Source organism: Pristis pectinata, chromosome 6, assembly GCF_009764475.1.
Source record: "Pristis pectinata isolate sPriPec2 chromosome 6, sPriPec2.1.pri, whole genome shotgun sequence".
NCBI classification, from domain to species: Eukaryota; Metazoa; Chordata; class Chondrichthyes; order Rhinopristiformes; family Pristidae; genus Pristis; species Pristis pectinata.
The window spans coordinates 93791751-93819646 of record NC_067410.1 but is presented as its reverse complement, the minus strand read 5'-3'; the positions used below and the strand labels follow the sequence as shown (position 1 = coordinate 93819646).

Below are 27896 nucleotides of genomic sequence, written 5' to 3'. Positions count from 1 at the left end.
CTCTCACGGCATGCTGTTGGATTTTGCACCTGTTGCCTGTGAGGTTAGAGTAACAGGATCATAGAGGGATACAGCACGGTAACAGGCCCTTTGGCCCACCAAGTCCATGCCAACCATCAACCACCCATTTGCAATAATCCTACATTAACCACAACTTTTAATTTTCCGCACAGTCTCTTCACTCTCCCTAGATTCTACCAGTCACCTATTCACCAGGGGAAATTTACAATGGCCAATTAACTCACCAGCCAGCATGTCTTTGGGATGAGGGAGGAACCTGGAGCACCCAAAGGAAACCCACGCAGTCACCGGGAGAACATGCTAACTCCTCGTTGAGAGCACCTGAGGTCAGGATTGAATCTAGGTCATTGATGTTGTGAGGCAGTGACTCCACTAGCTGGACAACTGTGCTGTCCCAAGTCAAGGTTAGATCAAGTCACAGTGCACTTTCATGGACACTTTCATCTCCTCCTCCATTGCCAATAAGATTTCACATTCTGAGGAGCTATGATGAAAAATTATTAGGCTGTGGTATGAGATGGATGTAGGTGGGAGCCCTGGTCAGTGAATCTGGTTATTGAGTTAAAAGCAGTTTGTTTCATCTCATTTAGTTTCTTGTCTCCCCAATGGAATTTACCTACCCAGGCACAACTCATATATGAACCTATGGGTCAGTCTGTGAATTTCACTGGGAGTCTCCCATTTTACGCCGCCTCTACCTATATCTTCTGAATGTTTGCTTGCTGTTCCAATTTCAAAACCAGTGTCATTCTAAACATTTGCTTTTTTTAATGGTAGGCTCAGATGTATCAATGCACTGGAATCTTGATCCGAAGGTTGTGAAGGTAAACGGCAAGGTATTTTATTTGAAATGGTGCCAAGTGTGTCAGTTCTACCGACCACCCCGCTGTACACACTGCAGATTCTGCAATGTTTGCATAGAGGTGAGTAACTGAAAAATAGATCAACTGTATGGGACAGACAGTTTGAAAATGAGCCCCGGAAAAACATGTTTTATTTGTTCTTTTGCTCAACTCCTTGTTACTCGTTTTTCAATTTTCCTTTCTTTTATTTAAAAAATATATTTTGTCCTTACTGAAAAATCAGCTGAAATTTTCACTTTATAGATATATAATCGTTCTTGACTATTCCAGATAAGAAACTGAACCTCGATTGAATGTCCTTGAGAGAGTCAATGGTTTCTGTGCTGTCACGGCAGGGAATGGACATAAAGACATAAGAGACCAGTCCGTCAGATCTGTTTGGCCACTCAATAAAATCATGGTGCTCTGACGGGTGACTTCAACTCTACTCTTCCACCTGATCCCCATCACTCTTGACTCCCTTGTAATCCGCAACCTGTCAGTATCAGCCTGAAGGTACTTAATGGCACAACATCTGAAGCTCCCTGAAGTTCACAACCTTCTGAGGGGAGAAAAATGCCCTTATCTCAGTCTTGAGTGAACATCCTTTTATGGTGAAACTATGTTCCCCACTAAGGCAAACCACGGCATTCCACCCTGTCAAACCCCTTTAGAATCATATATGTTTGATGAGGTTCATCCAAAGTCTAGAATATAGGCTCAATCTTTCTTCATCCCAGGGTTCTAATGAATGCCCTCTGCACTCCCTGCATGGCCAGTATATCCCTCCTTCAGTAAGGACACCTAAACTGTATGCAGTGCTCCAGATGTGGTCCCATCAAAGTCTTGCTAAGTTATATCAAGACTTCCTTACTTTGGTACTCCATGTCTCTGTACAAGACCTAGACAATATTCAGGCATGGGCTGTTAAGTGTCAAGTAACATACAGGCCACAAAAGTGTCATGCAGTGTCATTTCCAACAAAAGAGAGAATCTAGCCACATACCCTTGACAGTCAATGACATCATTGTTGCTGAGTTGTCCATCATCAATATCCTGAGGGGGGTCACCATTCACCAGAAACTCAGCTGGATCAGTCACATTGATACCGTGGCAACAGAGGTAGGTCAGAAGCTGGGCATCCTCCAGTGAGGGAATCACCTCTTGACACCCTAAGGCCTTTCGACAATTTGCAAGGCACAAGTCAGAAGCCTGATGGAATGCTCTCGACAACTCTCAAGAAACTCAACATCATTCAGGTCACCTGGCTAAACTAGCATCCCATCAACCGTCTAAACATTCATTCCCTCCATCACCAGTGCACAGAGGCTGCAGCGCGTACGATCAACAAAATACACATGCAGGCTCATCCATCAGCACCTCGCAAATCCACTACCATAATCACCAAGAAGGACGTGAGCAGCAAGTGCAAGGGAAAACCATCTGCCATTTTCCCTCCTACTTGCACACCATCCTGATTTGAAAATATATTCTCAGTCCCCATCTTCGCTGGCTGTAAATCCTGGAACTTGCTTCTCAACAGCATTATGCAAGCCCGTTCACCAGAAGAACTACAGCAGCTGAAGAAGATGGCTCACCACTACCTTCACAAGGGCCATTACGGATGGGCAATAAATGCTGGCCTTGCCAGTGGTATACAGATCCCCAAAATGAAAAGGGACCCACATTCCACTTGACTTCCTAAGTTCTTGTTGTGTGTGTGGCGATCTTACTATGTTTCCTGGAAAACTACGGATTTTTTGACTTATTCTTTCTCATCTTCCAGTGTAACTGCGAGTACAGCAGGTCATTGCCTGTGATAAACATTAATTGCAGTGTCCATGGGTGTCATGAATGATTGATGTATGTTGTTAAGTTTTTTCATCCTGTTGTTAGGGAGAAAAAAATTACAGCTGTTCCCACTGCTGGAAGCGGAAACTCTAAAATGTATGAGCAATTTAGCTGCTAAAAACAATGATGATAGTGATAATCATGGAGACTAATTCCAACCCCTGATTTTTCCCTGGTGACACCCTTACAGGTGTACAGGTGTAGGCATTGATCCATGCACAAATAGAGGCATGTGTGATAGCAGCTGTATGCCCAAGACTTACAAGCTACAATCCTTCTTAAAGTAATAGGACAACTATTCTGTATGTGATGTTATATTCTATAAACAACAGGGATAGATTGTTCAAACTCAATAGGACAATTAACTTAAGGAATCGGTAGACTGACCTTGTTACAGACTACCCAATTTTGCTTTTCGTTTAAAGAAAATAAAGGAATGAGCTGCATGAGGTGTAAACTTGTCAAACTAATTAACAGAGTAAACACCCAAGGAAAATGCCTCCCATGGCACAACTGTTCAAACATTGATTAATTGGAGCAGATGGGGTCTCAGCGATGATAGGGGTACAGGCAAAGTACATTAATTTGGCAGTTTTAAACCTCATGCAGCTCCTTTATTTTCTTTAACAAAAAACAAAATTGGGTGGTCTGTTACAAGGTCAGTCTATCCAATCCCCTAAGTTTATAGCCCAAGTGAGTTATAATAGTATAACACAGTTGTTTGTATTTATTAAAATTGACACCATGATCCAGAAGTGTTCACTTTTTGAGATATAGAAAGATTTAATATATGTGAAAAATCCAGTATTTAAACCTAGACGTTTTGGTCTAACTTCCTTATATTGGTTGGCAGAGTGGGGTGTATGGCAATGGACGTTTTTGCCTAGAAGTTAGAACAGGGAAAAGAAATGCACAACCTGACTCGATTTTGATTTTAGTCAAGTAAAATGATAGTAAGTAAATCCAGGAAAAATTGAGTCCATCGCGAAATTGGGCAGGAGTTCTTATGTTCATGGTCTATATCAGCACGTCTGACATTTTCCCAATGTCAGACAAACATCTAGGAATGTCAATTGTGCATCACACATTTCAGTCCCTGGTGACTCCCAAGTCCTGATGACAATGCTTGTTGAACAGTTGAAAAAAAACAAACAATACAATGGGCTTCTTCATTTTGTTGCCATTTACAAAGTAATTGTTGCCATTGGGCCACTTCATAAGGCAACCCCGTAACTCACTAAGACTGTTCACACACATTCCAATGTGCACAGTCAGCACCAAAATGAATTGCCCTTGGTGCGTAGGTGAGTGGTAGAATATCGGGGGAGTTGATGAGAATATGGGGAGAAAAAAATTGGGAATAACGTAGGATTAGTGTAAATGGGTGGTTGATGGTTGGTGTAGATTCAGTAGGCTGAAGGGCCTGTTTCCATGCTGTGTCTCTCTATAATTTTAAATACATATTTGGGAAGGCCCTCTCCCTTACAGGCTCCCTCTCCTTCAGGGCAGCTTGTGTTCTGCTGTTATCTGGCTGCCATGGGGATTGTGGCTTTAAGAGGTGATGATATTTTGCTGAGCACTGTACTGCAAAATTGCATCAGCTGTACTGAATTGAGCCTGGTTTCATCAAGAACCACACAGGTTGGACTTCAAACCATCCTTCTGGGTGTAAAACACCCGAAAGCTGTTGTACACTTTTCGGGATAGGATTTACACACATTTGGAAAAGCATGTACTTATTAGGGATAGTCAGCATACCTTTGTGTGGGGGAGTTCATGTCTTACAAAGGATGACTGAGTTTCGTGAGGAAGTGGTGAAGATGATTGATGAGGGTAGGACAATGGATGTTGTCTACATGAACTTCACTAAGACATTTGACAAAGTCCCTCATGGTAGGCTGAACAAGAAGATTAGGATGCAAGGGATCCATGGTGACTTGGTAGACCAGATTCAAAATTGGCTTGGCTATAGAAGACAGACGATAGTGGTGGAGGGTGGTTGTTCTGACAGGAGGTCTGTGACCAGTGGTGTTCCACAGGGGTCAGTGCTGGGACTTCTGTTGTTTGTGATATATATAAATGAATTGGATAAAAAGGTAGGTGGGCTGATTAGAAAGTCTGCAGTCAACACAAAACTTGGTGGAGTTGTGAGTAATGAAGAAGGTTGTCAAACAAAGCAGCAGGATTTTTTCCTTTACTGTTTTGTGTGACCTATATATAATTTATGATCTTGTGTGTCTCTACTGCCACTGCAAGCGAGTTTTTCATTGTACCTGTATCTCCTGTACTTTTGTATATGACAATAAACTCGACTTAACGTCTTGACATAGATCTGTTGAAAATATGGGCAGAGAAAATGGCACTGGGAGTTTAAAATTTTATTTGTACAGCATGGTAATAGGCCCTTCCAGCCCAACGAGCCTGTGCCGCCCAATTACACCCAATTAACCTACTAACCCATACGTCTTTAGAATGTGGGAGGAAACCAGAGCACCCGGAGGAAACCCACACAGTCACAGGGAGAACGTACAAACTCCTTACAGACAGCAGTGGGAATTGAACCCCAATCACTGGTGCTGTAATAGCTTTACGCTAACCGTTACACTACCATGCTGCCCCACAGTTTAATCCAGACAAATATGAAGTGTTGCACTTTGGCAGGTCAAATATAAGTGGAAAGTATACAGTAAATGGCAGGACCCTTAGAAGCATTTACGTACAGAGGAATCTTGAGGTGCAAGTCCCTAAGTAGACAGGGTGGTAAAGAAGGATATTGTGTGTAAAAGTTGGGAAGTCGTGTTGCAGCTGTACATAACTTTGGTTAGGTTATATTTGGAGTTTTGTGTGCAGTTCTGCTTGTCACATTAGAGGAAGGATGTGGAGGCTTTGGAGAGGTTGTTATCTTGATTACAGAGTGTTAGCTATAAGGAGAGGTTGGGTCAAACTTTGATTGTTTTCTCTGGAGCATCAGAGGCTGGGGGCAGGGGCGGCTTGATAGAAATACATAAAATTATGAATGACATAGATAGGGTAGATAGTCTTTTTCCCAGGGTGGAAATGTCAAATACCAGTGGGCACAGGTTTAAAGTGAGAGGGGAAAAATTTAAAGGAGATTTACAAGGCAAGTTTTTTTACACAGAGAGTGGTAGATGCCTGGAACGCACTGCCAGGGAGGTGGTGGAAGGCAGGCACAGTAGTGTAGCGGTTAGCGTAACGTTATTACAGCACTAGTGACTCGGGTTCAATTCCGGCCGCTGTCTGTAAGGAGTTTGTACCTTCTCCCCATGTCTGTGTGGGTTTCCTCCAGGTGCACCAGTTTCCTCCCACATTAGGAAGTTGCAGGCATGCTACGTTGGCGCCAGAAGCGTGGCGACATTTGCGGGCTGCCTCCAGAACACTCTATGCAAAAGGATGCATTTCACTGTGTGTTTTGATGTACATGTGACTAATAAAGGTATCTTATCTTATCAGCAGTGTGATAGCAACAATTAAGAGGTATTTAGACAGGCACAGCTACAGGCAGGGAATAAAGGGATATAGAGCATGTGCAGGCAGATGGGGTTAGTTTAATTTGGCATCATGGTTGGCATAGACATCGTGGGCCAAAGGGCCTGTTCTTGTTCTGTACTGTTCTATGTTCAGCATGGAACATTGGACAGAAGCACTCCCTCTACTTTAAGGTATCATTTAGTTTCCCCAGATGCAATGAGCTAACTCTGTCCATTTGAGCCTGTGCCACCATTCTACAAGATCACGGCTAATGCAATGAGCTAATTCTGCTTAGATCCGAAAATAGATACCCCAAGTCCCTTCCAAGTATTTCAAACACTGATTGGATGACTAGATTATTATAGATAGTGGTGGATCTTTCTACCTTAATAAGACATATAAAGAAATGTACAGTAATCAAAGTTGAAAGATGCTTTTTCTTATTCCAGGATTTTGACCACCATTGTAAATGGGTGAATAACTGTGTTGGGAGAAGGAATTACCGCTTCTTTTTCTTCTTTGTCTTCTTTCTTGCTGTTTACATGCTGACTATTCTGGGGTCCTGTATCATGTACCTTATAATCAACTACCATGAGCCAATGACGGTGGAGAAGAGTGCTACGTATCCTTTAATTCTGACCCATAACTGGGACTGGCACAGTTTGTTAGTGGGTGTAAAATGAAGGGGAAAGCTCCTGTGATTACCCTTGCACAGTATCATCATCTGCTGGAAGATCAGCATTGCTGAAGAAATCCGCAAATGCTTATTCTAAAAGCCATGTTAGGGAATCCTGTCAGAGTCACACAATGGGCATTTTTAATGCATTGGCTAAGCATAAAATGGATGTAAAGTCACAGCTGCTCATTATAAAAACTGCAAAGATTTCACTGAACTTAGTAAACAAAAGAGTTTAAGAGTTAGAAACAGGAAGAGGCCATCTGGCCTTTTCAGCCGGCTTCACTATTCATCAAGATCATCAATTAATTAAATAAATGTTGAAATTAAGTAAGCCTTAACTCAGTAATAGTAGTTATGGAATATCAAGATTACTTTAAAAACCCATCCTTCAGGGAGGGAAATCTACCATCTTCACCCAGCCTGACCTATGTGTGACTTCAGATCCACCCATGTGGTTGACTGTTCTCTTCAGTTCCAGAGCAACTTGCGATGGATAATAAATGTCAGTTTTGCCAGTGACATCCAGATCTCTGACTGAACAGATAGGATTGATCCACACTCTCACTCCCATCCCCGAGACTGAGGATTAAAAATTTAGCACATGGTCACATTTTGTTTGGGAGAATTTCTAAATTCCAATGCCTCGGTATCAAAACAGTAAGAGAACTATTGGTGCTAGCTGAACTAACTTCACAGAATGCTATTTCAGGTATACAGTGGCTGGTAGACTAATGTTGCTCAATGCTTCAGTACATCAGATGTATGTAGCTCTAAGTTTTGTCCAGCTGTATATTTTCCTTAAACTTAACTCTCAGCTATATTGTTCTGGTTCCGATTGCTTTTGTCCTCTTCCCAGTGCTTTTCCTGTTTGGAGCTCATACTGAATTCATTGCATTGGGAGTAACCATGTCTGAACAGGTAAAACATGAAATAAAAATGCTTTTATTCTTCCAGAGTCGATGGAAACAAAATAATTCCTAAAAAAAAGTGATGAACAGATGATCATAAAGTGATTTTCTGCTTTATTCACTTGGGTTTTTGTTCAAAATCCTGCACTGGGCCTAATTTAGTTATGAGTCTTCCCTCTGAAACACTCATTTACATAAAATGGGCCCTATTTGGGCCTGGAATTTGCTGACAGTCCATGTCCTATAACCAGGCCAGTGCCACATAGGGGACTATAGGAGTTGCAAGTGGGGACTTAGTTACATCAGGAAGAAGCCACCTGGCCCTTCAAACCTGCTCCATCATTCATCAAAACCATGGCTGTATACAAACAATTAAACACATGACGCTCCTGTTGCTTATCTTAGTACCAAGCCTGAGCAATACTGAGCTTGGGTATGTCCCTCCACATGGTGTTAAACTGGGGCTACCTGCCATTGATGGAGGAGGTAGTCTTTACCTCCAAAAAGCTGGATATCTGTCTTTCAACCATAAACATTGCTGATGTTGTAGACTGCATTACATTAGTCACGGCTGTCATATCCGGTTATTTTCGAATCCACAGGTTCTTTCAGGAGTCCAGGAATGAGTTGAAAATAACTTGGTGCTTCACAAAGTTTTATTGGAAAAGTTTAAAACAAAGAAACAGTCACAGAGCACATGGCAGTAGCTTTGTTGAGCCGAGACAAAGGGAACAAAAGATGAGCTCGGGCCGGGGGGAGGAAGAGCAAGAGAGAGATTAACAAAAAGCAACACCTTTTATACCTGAGATAAGAGCTACGCTTTAGCTAACAATAGTCCAATCGGGAAACCTATTAGATACTTGTGGCCAAACCAACCAATGAAAAAACACATATTCACCTGATGGACGAACCAATAAGCTAGTAAGTGGCCATTCCTTGTGCAGCCACTTGAGGTGTATTAAACACTATACATGTTAAAAAGCTAATTAAAACTGTCAAATCCAACACGGCTAAGAAAAAAATCTAATAGAGTTTTAAATTATTAAGTACAGTACTTTGATCAAATGAGCAGGAGTGAGTAATTGTTTTATGTTGAGAAAATGAGCAGTCATCAATTTAAAACTGCCACTAAGTATGGGGAGAAAGGTTAGAAGAAACTTGTTTATGTAGAAGATTGTAGAACTGTAGAATAGTTGGGGTGAACTAGCAGGTCAGTAAATATTTCTCAGTCTTCCATTCCCTTGACTTCAAAGGCTAAACTAATGGAATCAATTCTAAATACCCCACCACCAAAGTAAAATTTTTTGACAGATGTTTTGCCACAAGCAACAGATATGGTGGAAGCCATTGTTTCAATTAAAGGAAAATTAGAAAAAAAACTTGAAAGAACGAAAAATGTAAAACTCTCTTATGGATACAGAATACAGGGGGAGTGTAGGACAGTGCAGTTTTGCAGTACTCTGATACTAAAATCAGAACAGATACTCCTGTACTATAAATATCTATGGGTCCTTTTGCCTGCAATTCAATAATGGTTTCCCATAAATTATATATTAACTTTGTTCTGCCTATTGGGATCTGTATAAATGATACAGGCATTTTAATTGTTCTAGCATTGATGATTGTTAGTGGAATACTTTCTTGGATGATTGGCATAGCTGCTGTGTCCACAAGCATCACTTCCAGTGAAAGATGGTTTGCTAAGGGCAAATGGGCCAATATCTCCTCCACATACCTCCACCACTCACCACAACCCAGTTGACAAAGGCCAAGAAAACTGGAAAATGTCTGCACACCAGTGACCCAGCAAGCCAATGGTTTCAGGAACTTTTTATTGTAAGTGAATTCTACTCATAGAACAATGACATCCCCCCCACCTCTCTGACAGTACAACAAAGCAGAAGATAGAACAAACCCCTTCTCACGTGGTTGGAAAAGAAACTTCTTCATCGCACTTTGTGGTCGCATTGTGCCAAGGTGGGTGGAAGCTAAAGAATGGCTGACTTCTTTTACATTTTCTGTTTCTATGCCAGATCATGTCATCCTGTTTCTATGCAAGAAATATTTTGCAGAAAGATTTTGTTTATGGTTTGGTTACTGGCTCTAAACATAAGTGAGAACGTTGGCCACAATTGCACTTACCTGATGAAACCTTCCACTCTGTTTAAGTAGGAATTGCAAGTAATCATTGTAATTTCAGAAAAGTAATACATTAATCAACATTCAGATTGTGAAGTGGACTAAACATTACTATTCTAAGGTTTCATACTAATTAAAGTAGCCAGAGAAGGTATCTTTAGTCAAATGTTTAGGCCTACCCTTTTCCTGTTTGAACTGGATCTCTCTCTCTTTCTCTCTCTCTCTCTCTCACACTCTCTCTCTCTCCCTCTCTCTTTTACATTCAAATCCTATTCTTCCTGTGTGGATTTAGAAAATGCTTGCACTGGTGCATTCAAACACAATAAACAGTGCTTCTTAATTCATGACCATACAATGCACATCTGAGCAGGAGTCACTAGAAAACAATCAGGAGTTTATTTCATCCAAGGAGCATTGATGATAATTAAAGCAACGTTAAACCTTTAACTGATTAGGACTATCCATTTGTGGAGAGAATGCAGTACATGGTTGATTCAGTATTGTCCATGAGACAAAGTAGTCTGGGTGCTTTCCAGTGATTTATATAAAGAAAGAAACCTTTAAGTAGAAGCTTGGAGCATGGGATGCAAGTTTCAAACCACTTTCCCACCATTGTACAAACTCCCAGGTTTCAGATGCATTTGAGATGAATTTAAAATGATGCATTGTATTCCTTAGGTTCTATAATGTGTCCCTAAGTTTCTACTTTCACTAGTGCAGTGGGATTGACCTTGAAATTCTTCAGAAAATGCTGTATCCAGGATCAGTGCAATGATAACCGTTTATCAGGAGCAGGCAGGCAACCTTAGAACATAAGAATAAATGCAGATAATTTTTTATAACTCTAGACTGGTCCACGTCCAAAGACTCAGCAGTTGGCCTAGATGAGTATGTCATCACTGTCACAGACCTTATCAGCAAGAGTGTTGAGGACTGTTTACCAAAGAGGATAATCCCAAATCCAAAGCCATGGATGAACTGAGAGATCCTCTCCCTAACGAAGTCAAAGCAGGTGACCCTGACCTTTACAAGAAATCGAGATACGACCTCTGCAAAGCTATCAGGGATGCCAAGAGACAATACCAGTCGAAAATCAAGTCCCAGACCAGCCATCAGTTGTGGCAGGGCTTACATGCTGTAACAGGGTACAAAATGAAGTCGGGCAGTATTTCCAACAAAAGCACAACCATTCCCCATGAGCTTAATGCATTCTATGCACGTTTTAAACAGAAGAGGATTGGAATGTCCCCAGCCACCCTGACAGCCTCCAATGTACCTGAACATAGTCACTGTTGATGACATAAGATCAAACTTCCGGAGAGTGAACTCGCAGAAAGCATCTGGTCTGGATGGTGTCCATGGCCATGTCAGATCAGCTGGTGGGGGTATTTGCAGACATATTAAATCTCTCCCTACTTCAATCTGAAGTTCCCACCTACTTTAAGAAGACCATCATCATCCCGGTGCCTAAAAAAAACAAGGTAACCTGTCTTACTGACTACCGACTGATGGCTCTGACATCCACCATCATGAGGTTCTTTAAGAGGCTGGTCATGGCAGCCTCTTAAAGAACCTCCAGCCTCCCAAACAACCTCGACCCACTGCAATTTGCCCACCACCGAAACAGGTCTACGACAAAAGCCATCTCCCTGGCCCTACACTCATCTATGGAAAATCTGGACAGTAAAGACACCTATATTAGACTGTTGTTTATTTGCTACAGCTCTGCCTTCAATACTATAATTCCAAGCAAACTCATCTCCAAACTCTTAGGTCTGGACTTCAGCACTTCCCTTTGCAACTGGATCCTTGACTTCGTGACCAACAGACCGCAATCAGTAAGGATAGGCAGCAACACCTCCGGCATGATTATTCTCAACCCTGGTGCCCCACAAAGCTGCATCCTCAGCGCCCTATTCTACTCCCTATACACTCACAACTGTGTGGACGGATTTTGCCCTAACTCCATCTACAAGTTTGCAGATGATATCTCCATAGTGGGCTGTATCTCAAATAACAATGAGCCAGAGTACAGGAAGGAGATAGAGAGCTTCATGACATGGTGTCATGACAACAACCTTCCCCTCAATATCAGCAAAACAAAAGAGCTGGTCATTGGGGGGAAGTGCACATGCTCCTCAATGGTGCCGAGGTCAAGAGTGTTGAGAACTTCAAGCTCCTAGGAGTGAACATCGCTAATAGCCTGTCCTAGTCCAACCACGTAGATGCCACGGCCAAGAAAGCTCACCAGCGCCTCTACTTCCTCAGGAAGCTAAAGAAATTTGACATGTCCCCTTTGACACTCACCAATTTTTATTAATGCACCATCAAAAGCATCCTATCCAGATGCATCATGGCTTGGTATGGCAACTGCTCTGCTCAGGACTGCAAGAAACTGCAGAGAGTTGTGGACACAGCTCAGCACATCACGGACACCAGCCTCCCCTCCATGGACTCTGTCTACACTTTTCGCTACCTTGGTAAAGCAGCCGGCATAATCAAAGACCCCACCCGCTCCAGACATTCTCTCTTCTTCCCCTTCCTATCAGGCAGAAGATACAAAAGCCTGAAAGCACAGACCACCAGGCTCAAGGACAGCTTCTATCCCACTGTTGTAAGACTATTGAATGGTTCCCTAGTACAATAAGATGCACTCTTGACCTCACAATCTTCCTCGTTATGACCTTGCACCTTATTGTCTACCTGCACTGCACTTTGTCTGTAACTGTAACTCTTTATTCTGCATTCTGTTATTGTTTTCCCTTGTACTACCTCAATGCACTGTTGTAATGAATTGATCTGTATGAACGGTATACAAGACAAGTTTTTCACTGTACCTTTGTACATGTGATAATAATAAACCAATTTACTAATTTCCAACACTTGCCTTAATCCTTTGTATCTATTCTTCTCCTTTAAGAACTTCATGTGCCAAGACTAAATTAATAAGAATGAAAAAAACTGCAGTGGCTGAAAATCTGAAGTAAAAACAAAGTGCTGGAAACACTCAGCAGGTCAGGCAGCATCTGTGGAAAAAGAAACAGTTTCTCTGGTCTGAAACATTAACTGTTGTTTACATTCTATGGATGTTTCCTGCCCTGCTATGTGTTTCCAGAAAATACCAGAGATTCTGTGCTGAATTATCAGCATTTCTCCACAAAATCCAGCCCAATGAATAGTTGATTATTTGTTTGCATTTTTATCCCATAAACTTTCTCCAAATATTAATTCAATCCTGCATATTGAGATAGAGATCAAACATATGCCCAAATATTGTCTGGATTGCATTTGGCCATCGTTTTAGAATTTCCACATGTGAGCTGAAACTATAAAAGCAGAGCCAGTGGGACAAGATTTTACAGGCAACTGGATTTCAGCAGTATATTTTCAATTTATAAAGATTACAAAACATTATAGAACACACTGAAGGTTCCGTAATCCGGTCCAGGAAGCTGCCATTTACTTGGTTCCTGTTTGCTTTCACCCTTCAGGTACCTTGGATCACTCAAGAAACTGGAAACAAAAAGAATTTCAAGGAAGAGAGATTCACAGCAAGTTAGTGAAAACATATACAGTCATTCCGAAAAATTAATATGGACCCACATTTCTATACATTACATTCAAACACGTTCACAAAAAAAAACACAGGTATAATGCATCATATAATTGTCAAAGAGCGAGAAAGCAAACTGGTTGAATAGAAATTTTAGACAATTGATTAATTACTTGCTGACGCTAACTGTTTCTCCATCAAGCCAGGCTTGCTATTGTTGTGCTTCTCATATACACACCCACATTTGCAACTGGGGACACAAGAGATTCTGCAGACGCTGGAAATCTGGAGCAACACACGCAAAATGTTGGAGGAACTCAGGAGGTCAGGAAGCACCTATGGTGGGAAATGAACAGTTGACGTTTCAGGCCGAGACTTTTCATCTGTCCTGATGTACAGTCTCGGCCTGAAATATTTACTGTTCATTTTCCTTCATAGATGCTGCCTGACCTGCTGTTCCTCCACCATTTTGTGTGTGTTGCTCATGTCTGCAAATGTATCCTTTCAAATTTAATACCACATTGATCAGCTTTGCTCCTGTTTCAAACCATTTTTGTGTAATATTGATAAAATATGTAAATAAAATTCCAAAAAAATCTAAAGGAGAGAACAAGATCATTCATGAGATGATAAACAAAAACAACTTTAAGTATCAACTCAAATTTAGCAAAGTTATCCAAGGTGCTTCTTTATCAAGCAAAAGAAATTAACATCAAGCCAGATAAGGTGTTGTCCAAGCTCAACTAAGATCTTTGTCATATAGGCAGATTGTAAGAAGGAAAGAGAGGTGGAAGGGCTGAGAGATCTTGCAAAGGAATTCCAGAGCTTTGGACCTTAACAGCTAAAGACATGACAGCGATGAACTAAATTGGTATTGGTATTGGTATTGGTTTATTATTGTCACTTGTACCGAGGTACGGTGAAAAGCTTGTCTTACAAACCAATCATACTGGTCAATTCATTACACAGTGCAGTTACATTGAGTCAGTACAAAGTGCATTGATGTAGTACAGGTAAAAACAATAACAGTACAGAGTAAAGTGTCACAGCTACAGAGAAAGTGCAATGCAATAAAGCGCAAGGCAGATCGTGAGGTCATAGTCCATCTCATTGTATAAGCGAACTGTTCAATAGTCTTATCACAGTGAGGTAGAAGCTGTCCTTAAGTCTGGTGGTACGTGCCTTCAGGCTCCTGTATCTTCAGAGGCAAGACATAGAGACACATGATATACCAAAAATATTACAGAGATGGAGATTGCAGAGAAAGACTTTCTTGTTTGTGGCTTTTGAATGTGAGAGAGATGTTTGTCATGCTTCTCCAGATACTGAAGCATCATTTAGCCATTGGCCAGAAATGTTGGGAGAAGAGAAAAGAAATGTTTAGGCCAAAAGAGAAAAACAACTTTTTAAAAATCAATTTTAGGGTTCACAGAGACACAGACTTCCATTTCAGATTATAGAAATTAGTATAGTCTATCAATATGTAGGTGCCAACATTATTAGAGACACAAGAGACTGCAGAAGCTGGAATCCGGAACAAATCCTCCAGCAGATTGTTTGTTGCTCCAGATTTTCCTTCCAGCAGATTGTTTGCTTCCAATATTATTAGTTTGGATTAACAGGCAATGTCATGAATTGGCCTTTAAAAAGTTGAAGCAACTTTCCTGTTGCTCCCTGAATAGGCATTGGTGAATGGGTAATTATCATTCTCATTCAATTTATAGGCTAACATGGAAACTGAAAATCTAGTGACAAGTAAGAAGGCAATGAAAAAGAAAACTACCACAAAGATGATTCAAGGTACAGTGGATTTATTTAACACGTTAAAAGTCACACTCTGAACTTATTGCATTATGATTTTTTTCTGTTTTGAACTTTCAGGTCACAATGACCTATTAAGTTACAACACCGCCAACAATAGTTTGGTGTGCAAATTAAAAATAATGACCAAAATGAATAGTTACAGCAATTTATAACTCTTGATTTAAACCGATTTTTATCTTTCTAGGTATTAAAACAGAAAGTTGGCTGCACTGAAGTGATCACTTTGTATTTCTGCTCTGCTCACATTCTGCCGGTCCCTTTTCACCATAAGGTTACTGCACTGTATATGTGACAAGCTCTCTGAAACAACAATGTCTGCCATTTATTGCCTCTCTCAATGCAGGTCACAAGTATGAGATTTCTGTTGTGATTTCTCAGAGTGGGGCTCTGTGACAATGGAAGGAAAATAAAGAGTAGAATTATTTCATTCCTCTCTCTCTCCTGGGTCCATCCTTTGTCATTTTTGGATCATTCTCCACTTCTGTGATGTTGACCAGTTGGGAATCACAGAAGTAACAAAACTACTCTGCCAGGATGGTTAGTGGCAGATACAGGCATTGCCTTGCTTATATATTCATGTTCAAAAAGCATGATGGTGAAGTGTGTGGATGGCAAATTGATCTTTGCTATTAGCTTTCTCCGCACTCCTGAGTTGTCAAGAGTTACCACTTCTAATGAAGCTTTAAAACCTTTTATTTTCCCAAATCAATTCCAGCTACTTTGAGAGAGACCAAAGGCATCTCTAAACTTTGTGAGGCGATGAATGGGATTCAGAATGCATAGGAATTAACCTGATCGTGTGCCTTCAATGGTGGTATTTGTTTTTTCCCACTCTCTGCCACTTGCACCCTCAGAACACAAACAAGTTCCAATTTTTGTAAAAAAATCAGTAACTTGTGAGCGTAATTTATTTTTAAAATATTTCTTAAAAAGAAACTGTAACATCATGCAAACAACTTAGTGGTTCACCAGCCACTTTGAGAGTGGTTCTTTTAATGCTTATAGAAACTACATAGTTTAATGTAAGCTGTGATTAGTCCTGGATACAAGATTGAAAGTAAAAATGCCTTGTATTGCATTACCACTATGTGCTTCTAGGCCACATGTTTACATGCTCCAAATGTTTCCTTGAAGCATCCAATTTGATTTCTTTATGTAAGTAGTATATAACTGAGTTTATGTAAAGCTGACAATCCTTCTATCTCTGAAAAATTGTTTTGGATTATGACATCCTCTCTTCTTCATGTACATTAGTCACTAAAAGAATAAATGTGTTTCTTCAAATATTTTGCAACCAAATTGTTTTGATTTCCATTTTTAGTGACTGTTGAGACTGTAATCAAATGTAAAAGCTACTTCCAATCTGTTAACATTTCCCATGTATTGCATTGTAGTTCTAAAAAATAATATCTCATTAATTTAGTAAACTATTTATTTACATTTGATCCTCACTGCTGAACAATAAAATGTCAATTCCTTATCACTAAACACTCTTATCATTAATAGTTTTGAAATTTATATATATTAATGTATGTGGATTATTGTTAAAATGTAAAGTTGACTATTATTCATTTACCACTGAATGAATGACAGTGTGTAGATATCAGCAGAAATGCTGGCAGTTATTGAATTTTTGTTTTAGTTTAGCTTTTCTTTTTCTGTTAGGGGTTAATGGAGACACTGGGGTACAGCAGCAGAGGGAAGATAGGATGTGGTGAGGAGGAATTGGATTTATTTGCTTGATTATTGGCAGCACAATCAGTTAAGTTGTTCGTAATCAGTGAGACAGAAATGGGCTGCCTTAGCTGCCTCATCACTGTCTTTTCCTCCTCCTTGCCCTCTTTTCCAGTTGCTCCTGGCAAAGGCTGAGCTCTCTGTATTGGGACTTGCAGTAAACCGTAGCCCACCATGAATCTTGAAACCTAGACCTTAAGACAGCTGTGGAATTTAAGTTCAGCTGGTTACCTGGTTCACGTATAAAGGAAATCTGGTGTCTTTACCTGGTGTGGCCTATATGTGACTCCAGACCCACTCATGTGGTTGAAACATAAATACCCTCTGAAATGACCCGGCAGCCACTCAGTTGTGCCATTACCACAACAGAGAAAGAATAAAAATACCCAACATCAACTTGAGCACCAAAGTCAGAGATGGTTCCCAGTCCAGATGACCATGCAAAGATATTTTCACAAACATCTGGGGACTCGTGTCTAAATTAAGAGAGCTGTCTCACAGACTAGTCAACTGACAACCTGACACAACTCTACTCACAGAATCACAGCTTATCAACAATGTGGCATACAAGTGGAAAGGAGCTGCCCTTTGAGTCCTCAACCCATGAAGTCTCACAGTATTGTATCAAATATCCATAAGGAATCTTTCTCCTGGTTACTATCCTCCCTCAACTCCCTCATTGTTGAACAGCACTTGGTGACAAAGCACTGAAAGCAGCAAGAGCACAGAATATACTCGGGATGGGGAACTTTAATGTTCATGGCAACGAGAGGCTGAGTTAGACAAGCTCTGGAGGACCTAGCTACCAATCTGGATCTGCAGCTAGTGGTGAGTGAAGCAATTAGAGAGATAAACCTACTCAGCTTTGCCCTCTCCAATCTTCCTGTGGCAGATGCATCTCTCCATGCCAGCCTTAGTAGAGGTGATTACACAAAGTCTGATCTTCACACTGAGGACACAATTATACTAAATGGGATAGACTTGAAACAGATCTGGAAGCTCAAAAACTGATCTTCCATGAGGATTATTAATAACAACAGAAATGTACATCACCACAATCTGTAATTTTATGGTGTGGCTTATTCCTGAATCCACCATTACTATCAAAACGGGATTAACCCTTGTTCAAAGAGGGGTTCAGAAGGGTATGTCGGAGACAGCACCAGGCATGTCGAAAAATAAAGAAGTGCAAACCTTGTGAAGCTGCAACACAGGACTTCACATGTGCAAAACAGCAAAACGGCATGCAATAGAAGAGCTAAAACATCTCACAAGCAACAAATGGGACTGAAGTTCTGCAGTCCAACTATAGCCGGCATTGAATGGTGATGGACAATTAAACAGCTAATGGGAGGAGGAGAAGCCACCATTGAATATCCCTACCCTCAATGCTAGCAGTGCCTAGCACATGAGTACTAAGAACAAGGCTGAAGCTTTCACAACCATGTTCAGCCAATAGTGCTGAATAAGTTATCTATCTCAGCTTCCCCAGCACCATTGAATCGAGTCTCCAGTCAAATTGATTCACTCCACATGAGATCAAGAAAAGGCTGAGAACACTAGATCCATCAAAGGCTCTGGAACCAAACAACATACTGTACCAATGTACCAAATACATAATTCTGGCCAAGTCTATGAATGCCTGCACTTTGGAAAGCCCACAATATAGACAAATACCCATACCCACCCTGCCCGCCTCTGTTGCTGATCGAAAAGTAGATGAAGTCTCCCCTCTTTGAGTGTAGAGTTTGACTGACCTTCCTAGAGCAGAGTGAGCAACTAACTGTCAGATAGGATAGAGATAAGCTGAAGCAGCCTGGAAAGCTTCTGATGCTAGAAAGCTGAAAGTGAACTCGACCTTGAACTCCAGGGAGAGACAGTCCAGAGGTATCTGTGAACTTGCCAGTAGTGTTACATAATGTCCAGATTTTGCCATCAGTGGTGAATGCGCAATGTGAGTTATTATTTATGTTTGGCAACCTACCACAGATGTTCTGTGGTTTTTTGCCCTGGAGCTAATGGTGATTAGAAATCTATTTTGGCACGGTCATTATCATCCACCTGCCACTGTCTCCCAACTCTACCCCCTTCCCTCCCCTACCTGACACAACCTGCCTGTCATCTTTCACCCCTCCTCAGTCCACCAATCAACTCAAGCTCCTGATCCACTCCCTCTCTCCTCCTTATATTGGCCATCTCCCCTCTCCACTCTCAGTCCTGATGCAGGGTTTTGACCCGAAACTTCGACAATGTCTTTCATACCTCAGATGCTGCTCAACCTGCTGAGTTCCTCCAGCAGATTGTTTTTATGCTCCAGATTCTAGCATCTGCAGTCTCTTATGTCTCTATTTTGTCATGGTGTCCACTACAGGGGAGCTGAGGCATGAATCCCTTTAACTAGTTAGATTGAAGAATCCTCACAAAGGACAACTGTATCTGAACCAGGAAACATTATTTAGAATAATTAATTTAATGCCAAATCATGTGTGGTAGTGCAGTGATTAGGTTACTGGCCTGCATCTTGAGGCTTAGACCATTGAACCAGGGACACGTGTTTCAATCCCACTACAACAGCTGGGCATTTAAGTTCGAGACATTAAATAAATTCGGAACTAAAAAGCTGGTATCAATAATGATAATTATGGAAGTACTAGACTATTGTGAAAGCCATCTGGTTCTCTGATGTCCTTCAGGGAAGGATATCTCCCATGTAACTCCAGACCTATCAATGTGGTTTACTCTTTACTGCTTCAAAAGCTCAGGGACTTAGAAGTGGACTTCATGCTGTTAAATTTTACATACGAATTTTCACTTACGTAGGCATGGACAGACTTTATTTTTCTGGGCTTTTAGAACCTATTCATCATGTAGGTGTGGCATATTCATCCCTTTCTTATTGAGACATCCAGTGAAACACTGTTGAAGAAGAGAAACTCAGGCAACAAATTTAAGATTTCTGCTTTCAACGGTTTATTTATTCTCTAATAATGGTGAGTACTAATGGCCTCACTGCAAAATTCAGCCCCTGCAGTACAAATGGATGACTTAATTGCTATTGGAAACACCAATCACATGGCCACATACAGGATAGTTTTAAAATAAAATTTATCATCAGAAGTCAAGATAAGTAATTTGTAATTGAACAAAATGAACCACATACCATTTTTAATGCAACGTAAATTGAAATAAAATGTAAACATATTTTTGTTCATTACTTATCTACTTTATGAAATGAAATGAATATGATTTGAATCACTGCCATTTAGTTTGTTATTGAAACCTTGTAACAGTTTTATTTTATACAGATAGGCAAGTATCTAGCTATCTCTTGTGCAAATTCTTATAGTGAAGTCAAGGATAGTTCCTGTGAGACAAAATAAGATCCATGCAACTTTCCAAGTATCATACAAGGATGACTTCTTTGTTTTTCTTGCAATAGTGACCCAGAGAACCACAAAGGATTTTACTTCTATAAACCAGTTTAATATCGAGTACTTTTGGGAACATTTTATATGAACCACAGAATTGTATTGTAGGGCTAACCAAGATTACATGCTCAGGTCTCCAGAGTGGGACTTGAATCCATGACTTTGTAGCCAAGTAAGAGAGCTATCTCAGAAGAATCGATGACACCCTACTCAGAAATAATACAGGTGAAAATATATTTAATTAATCTATCGAATGACATTTTTTAATATTTTCAAACTGTGGGAATGAAGTGGCAGAGGATTAAAACAGTATCCAAACGAACATGAAGTTCAATACTACAAACAGTGATGGGATTTTCCTCATCTGTGAATGTTATTTTTAACAAGCAACACTACAACAGCTCAGAGTATAATTCCCTGTTATTGGTGAGGGATAGGGGCATGGACTTCCCACAGATAAGAAAGAAAGGCAGATACCACTCAGGCCCTCTTCCACGTACCCATTGCAAACCACCAAGCATACTATGGTGATGGTGATGGGAGGGAGGTTCTCCCTGCTGAGGTTCTCCCTTGTCTCCACAGCAACCTTCATCCTAATGATCACTGTAAATCAGAAATGTCTCAAGTCCCACAGGCCTGACTCGTACTGGGGAGAAATTGCCACTGCTCTTTTACTTTTGCAGCCAGCAAGACTGGGAGGATTTCCAAGCACTGCAGCTGTCATTCAAGGCTCAGCCTTATCCCACTCCACATAATTAAGTCCCTTCCTAATTAGGGAGAAATGGATACTTGGGCCTGTTTCCCAGGAAGCCTCAGGCAGAATCACTGTTAACACACTGGCACCACAGGATAGGACTCTGGAGTGTGTTGAAAGGACGTACTGGCATGGAGGCTGTCCACAAGAGATTCACTCAGCTACTTCCTGGACTGAGAGAGTTGTCCTGGCATGAGAGGCTAAATAAATTAAATGCATACTCTTTGGAGTTTAGTTGAAAGAGGGGTGGTCTTAGTGAAACATCCAAGATCCTTAGCAGGCATTACAGGGTAAATGTTGAGGTGTTTCCACTAGTGGGAAAATCTCAAAAGAGGAGACATAGTTACAAGATAAGGGGATGATCATTTAAAACTGAGGTGCGCAGGTATTTCCTCACAGACGAAGATGATTTCTGAAATTCTCTTCCCCAAAGATTTGTTGAGGCTAGATCATTGGGAATACTTAGAGGAAGTAGATACATTTTCAAAGATCAGGGAATGGAGGACTATGGGGAACTGGCACAGAAGAGGAGATGAGGCCTGGGGCAGATCATATTGAATGACAGCACAGGTGTGAAAGGCCACGTGCCCTGCTCCTGCACCTATTTTCTTATCTCCTTTCAGTTCTTTTAGTTACTGACATTCCCAGTAATATATGGCCAACCTTGCCAGTTTGCAGATCCACTGATAGCAAATTAGCATATAACAAGGTGTATTTAAGTGTACCAAAATTACAGGGCAAATTTGAAGGCTTGATTCAAACACAGGTAGTGTGTGATTTATGGCAAAATATTGATGCCTTTGTGCAGAAAGTTCATCACATTGCTCTGTACATACTCAGCTGTTCATTCAGGCAATTGCAAGTAATTAGAATGCCAGAATACTTTAACAAAACAAATCGTACCATACAAAAGGATCATGAACTTGAACTTGGCTAGCAGTCTGAAGGACAAACACCAGCTGTTCCACCCCCTAATTTTGTCAATGCTGATTGGATAACCTGTAGTAACTCACATTGCAACTTAAAAGAGGCTAGTTGTATAAACCTTTCCACCTTCCATTTTGAGCTACTCTGATTGCATAATGATTACTCATTCACAAGGCAGTCAAAATGAGGCCAATTGAAACATTGACACATTGAAATCAGTCCAATCTACCAGGGAAACACTGAAGGTAAATTTCCACAGACATTTTCACGCTCAGTTGCTGTAACTTTGAGAGAACAGCAGAAAACCCAGAAAAGCAAAATAAAATTTAAAGTCTTTTCCATGTTCTTTGAGAGAACTGCTGCAAAAAATGATTTCCTAAATATCTCATTACTCATTTGTTGTACTCTCAGCTCTGTGCGGTAAGATTTGCTGCAGGACTTGTTCATGGTACTGTGTTTTAGATGAGATTTTAAACTAACACCCCTTCTGCCTTTTCAGGAGAGTTATGTTATGACACAGTTTGAAGAACAACAGGGAAATTCTCCAGGTACACTGTCCAAAATTACCTTCCAAATTACAGCAGATTAAGTATCATCATATCAATGCTGTTTGATCTGCCCCTGTTAGTTGCAACACTGATCCACTTAACAACAGAGACCGCACTTCAAAAAATCTGAATTATTTTGAACAACTTGAGGATCAGGAGGTTCTATATAAATGAAAGTTTCACTGTTTTTAAGAAAAGGGCAAAGACATATCACAAAATGAAAATGAATAAATCAATATTACAATGCTGGAAAATAATTTCTCCATTCATAGTGCAGGAACCACAAAGGTGACCTTGTTAAATCCTTGCGTACTGTCTCTAAAGGTTCATTAGTTATTGCCTTGGTCTCTGAGCTGCCTGGAATTTCAAAGCTACTGTGTTGCTCCATGGTATTAACTCCATCATTCCCACATAAGGTAAAAACAGAACCATCCCATACTAAGTATAACAAAAGCTAGTTCTGACAAAGGACCTTCAAGCTGAAACATTATCTTTCCATAGATGCTGCCTTACCTACTAAATATTTCCATCATTTTCTGTTTTTATTTCAGATTTCTAGCATCGGCATTCTTTTGAATTCCATGACATACACCAGAATGGGCTGTGCTTCAATTAATGCTATAAAATATTTGTGACAGTTTACATTATAAGGTGGTCCAGTGCTAATTCCTTCATGTTCGGTGTTTCAAAATGGTTGTAGCCAAATAAATTCAGCAAACATATTAATTTCCAATTATCTCAATTCATTAAAATCTAAAAGATAAACTCTTCTTTGATGGGATGGGAAAGACAATAAATGAAGATCAAACCCAGCTTTGTTTTTTGGACACCTGTCAGATTGAGCTGTTTTTCTTCTTCAGAAGTTAAATGGAGTTAAATGCAAACAATGTACCTTCATGATAAATATGACACATGCATCTCATGCTCTCTGCTTTTACCTCTCAGAATAAAAGAATTCCAAAAGATTCATAACATGTCACCTGGACCTGAATTGGTTTTATAAATTGATGCCATTCAAATCAATGGAAAATAAAATCAGACAGTTTGTAGAACAGTCAACAATCCTGTCATGTCAGTTGAAAATCTACTCCATCATTGTGAAATTGGATCGACGGGTATTATGAATGCCAGTCTGGTTGGAGTTCATGAGCAAACTATGACACAGATGTTTAGTCCATTTTGTGCCAAAAGCCACATTGGTGAGGGGGCTAGGACCCAGTACATCCAAACTGGCTATCATCCATGCAGTTACCAACACATTTTCCATTCAGAACTGGTGTGGTGCATCTAGATAGTCTCCTGAAACCCAATCTCCCCCCCCCACCCTACACACATGTGCCATTTAAAGGAATCAGTCATGCCTGTAGATCTCTTGCTGATTGATTTGAAGGACAGTTGTCATGACATGTGAAGGTAAAGGGATGGTACGTCAAAAGCTGGGAATGTATCTTGACCTCTGAGCATTAGCCAACTTCTGTTGTTACAGAAGAGGGGGTTGAGGTTGTTCTTCACAATCCTCAACACAAATGGGGAAACTGAAGAGAGAGTGTATAGAGCAGGGCTACTTGCTGAAGGAGGATAGAGGAGGAAGAGGAGCTACAGGAGAGCTTTCAGTAGGGGAGCTCATTCTCAGATGGTGTTCAGGCCTGCATTGTCCTATGTGCAGTTCAGTCAGGAGCAATGCTTGAGGCAGCACTGCTTCCCCAAGGAAGTACTGACAGAATGATGAAATACGCAGCAGGAACAGAGCAGGGCTGATGGTGACAATGGCTATCAACTTCTATGCCAACAGGTCAACCCAGGTGGGTACAGGAGACATCAGTCATGCTTCATAATTTTTAGTACACTGCTGCAATAAGAAGATCATGGAAGCCTTCTTTGGGAACCAAATTTGCCTCTTCAAAAGACAGTGGCACATCATAAGATTGCATGAACGTGTCAGGATAACAGTCTTCCTGACTGCACATGGGCCAACCTCATATGAGAATCCCAGGACTGTCACAAACCGTTTCAACTCCTGAATGCATAGCTGATCTGTGACCATACTCAGAAGATCGTGATGGCCAATGTCTGATACCAGGGGAGAACTAATGACTCTCCATCTTGCAACAATGTACTCCTCATCTTTCATCTTTGAGCCATCATGATAGATCAAAGAGTGAACTTTTTGCAGAGAAGGACCACTTGGCACCTGCTTCCATTTCAATGCCCACACAAAAGAAAAACTCTTGTATTGCAAGAGCCATGGTGCTCCCACAACCTGACTTAGCCGACCATCACTGTTCTGAACTAGCAAACTCTGCATTTGTCCCACACCAGAGATCAGTTGTATCCTCTGAAATCTGACAAAACTTTGGACTTAGGCCTTACCAGCAGCTGTAGATGAGGATGACGAGGAAGATGAAGAAGAGAAGGCAAAATCAGGGGCTCCTTTCTGGCCAAACAGAGAATAAAAAAATGGACCACTATGTCATTAACCTAAATGCCAATTTTCTTCTTCATTAAGCTTCCCATCATATCCACCTTATGCATCTGATCACTGTGAGTACAATTACAGGATAAAAGACCACTTCAAATGATCATTCCAAAACATATGAGACAAAATCAATACTAACAATAATGATTCATCCTTATGCATTGTCTTAGTTCTCTTGTGTGGAATGCTTCCTCAGGAGCTGCAGCATTGAGCAGGATCTATTTGGGGGTGGCTGCTGAATGCAAAGCAGGAAGCTACAGCTGGCTCCACAGCATGACTTTGAGAGGTGTTGGCCTAGAAAGCCAGGCTTCATTTGCACCCTCATGCCATGACTGGCAGCAATATGTGCTGACTGATCAACAGGCAATAGCAAGGACACTGGAAGCGACTGACAGAGATGGAGTATTAATCTGATGAGTGAGACTTATCTAAGTGAACACCTCTTCTCCCTGTCACTTCAACATCTGCTTGGAGGGCTTTCTGAGCACCTGTGGACAGGGGATCTCTTGGCCCATCCATCCAGTTCTTGGCAACTGATTCAGAAAATCTGGGCGCTCTGTCTCATTTATGTTTGGTTCTGCTTTGCAACAGTACTCGTAGAATGATCACTAGTTGCAGCTACAAGTGACTACCCCCTTTAAGAGGCAAAGGCTGGCCTTCATCGCTACGTGCTAACTCAGAGGCAGAGAGTAAGAGAGGGTTTTGGAGCTATTCAGCACAGAAACAGGTCCCTTAGCCCAACTTATCCATGCCAACCAAGATACGTAATTACGCTAATTCCATTTACCCGCATTATGCCTGTGCCCCTCTTCTCCTTTCCTATCCAAGTACCTGTGTAAATGCCTTTTAAACATTGTAATTGTACATATCTGCCTCTACCACTTCCTCTGGCAGCTTGTTCCATATAACCACCATTCACTTTGTGAAACACTGGCCCCTCAGATCTCCTTTAAATTTCTCCCCCTTCACCGTAAGTCTGTGCCATCTAGTTTTAGACAACCCCTACCTGGGAAAATGACTCTATCTACCCCATCTATGGCCCTTATAATCTTATAAACCTTGATAACTTCATCCTTCATCTTCCTACACTCTAATGATAATAAACGCTGCCTACCCAATTTCTCCTTGTAAATAAAGCCCTCCATTTCAGGTAACATCCTGGTAAAGCTAAAACTTTCCATTCCAGTTGACATCCTGCTAGGTGTGGTGGTACTCAGGAACTGGAATGCTGCGATTATGGGCTTAAACCAGTGATGGCATGGTTAGAGCCAGAGGTTAGCTGAAATCGCACTTTGTGTGTTTCCTGTACAGGATCAAATGAATGCAAGTTAACCACATTTCGTGATCGTAGTACCTGTTTCCCAGGGCTGTCCAAGTTAACTTCCCATGAGTCCTTTCACAGTACTAAAATTTTCGATTTAAGTTTTTCACTTTGTTGCCATAGTAACAGAAAGGCAACTTCAACTGCCAACTTTCAAGCTGTATATTGACCTTCCATAAACAAAGGCAAACATTGGTGATATATCAAGTTTCTGGTGATTCTGTTGTACATTACTGCACAAAGCAAAGCTTAGTCAGTGTGAGGACCAAGAAGTACACTTAAAAGGTAGGTGAAAGGGCTACATGTGCTCTTGCATAATCACACTGAACTCTTGAAAACATTTAAAAGTTCATATTAACATGAACCAGTCTGCTTCTTAGGAAAAGATTAACAATCTAATCTGCGAACAACAGCATTTCATAATGTTTGTACCTGTGTAATGAGTTAGATGCTTGTTTCTGGTATTCAGTTAGTGCAAAATGAGCTTGGCAGTTTCCTGGGTCTCTCTGTTTACTTGTGAGGAATCTGTTGCCTCTGACTTAATAGCTCCTTGTCCATGATCGGTATTCAAGAAAAGTGTTTAAGGTTGTTGTAAGTTAGTCAGGTTCCAAGATCCAGGCTAGTCTTGTAGCTGTTTGGTATTAAACAGTGCAAAAGATTTGCATTGTCCTGTCACTGGGCTATTGGAATACATGGGGACATTACATATGATAAAATTACCTGCCTGCAAGGGAGTCGCCCAATTTATTATTCATTTAAATTAATTTTCAAGACTCTTCCAGCAACTTTTCATTGTGCTGATGGTTTAAGTATGTCTTCAACTAGTAATCACTGATGTCTCTTTTGCCTTGTTTCAAGTAACTTCTTCCTTTTATTTCATAAGCACTTTGTTTTTCTCTATATTGGTCAAGATCCACCATTTTAGACAAGGTGTTCCTGCCTTTTTATGACCTCCTCCTTATAGATTCTTGTTGGAAAAATTGTTACCCTCACTATAAAACATATCCTTGGCTCCCCATCTATATTTTTTTCATCTGTATGCTGCCCCTCAGAGATACATCTAAAAAAGCATGAAGTTTCATATATGCACTGACATGACTCAACTTGCCTCTATATTTCATGACCCCTCCACTGGAGCACAAATTACCATCCAGGACTGAGTGAGCAGAAATTACTTCAGATTAAATATTGGTCCATCTGAAGCAATTGTCATCAGTGTCTAGACTCCCATTCTCTACATTGTCACTATCTCTTTCCCTGGCAGCTGTTTAAAACTGTTGTCTTGGTGACATTGAGATAAGTTTGTGAACACATGTCTGTGCAATCTCTCAAACCATCTAAAACCATCAAATTCCACCCCTGTAAGTCACCCAACTCCAGTTCACCTGCTTTGAAAAATGAA

General features: G+C 40.8%; 1 protein-coding gene across 1 annotated transcript in view; it reads right to left on the bottom strand.

Annotated features, from left to right (window-relative positions):
- vwa5b2 (von Willebrand factor A domain containing 5B2) overlaps nucleotides 1-27896 on the bottom strand; it is a 154532-nt gene that overhangs the window by 125877 nt on the left and 759 nt on the right. The gene's annotated exons all lie outside the window — the stretch shown is intronic.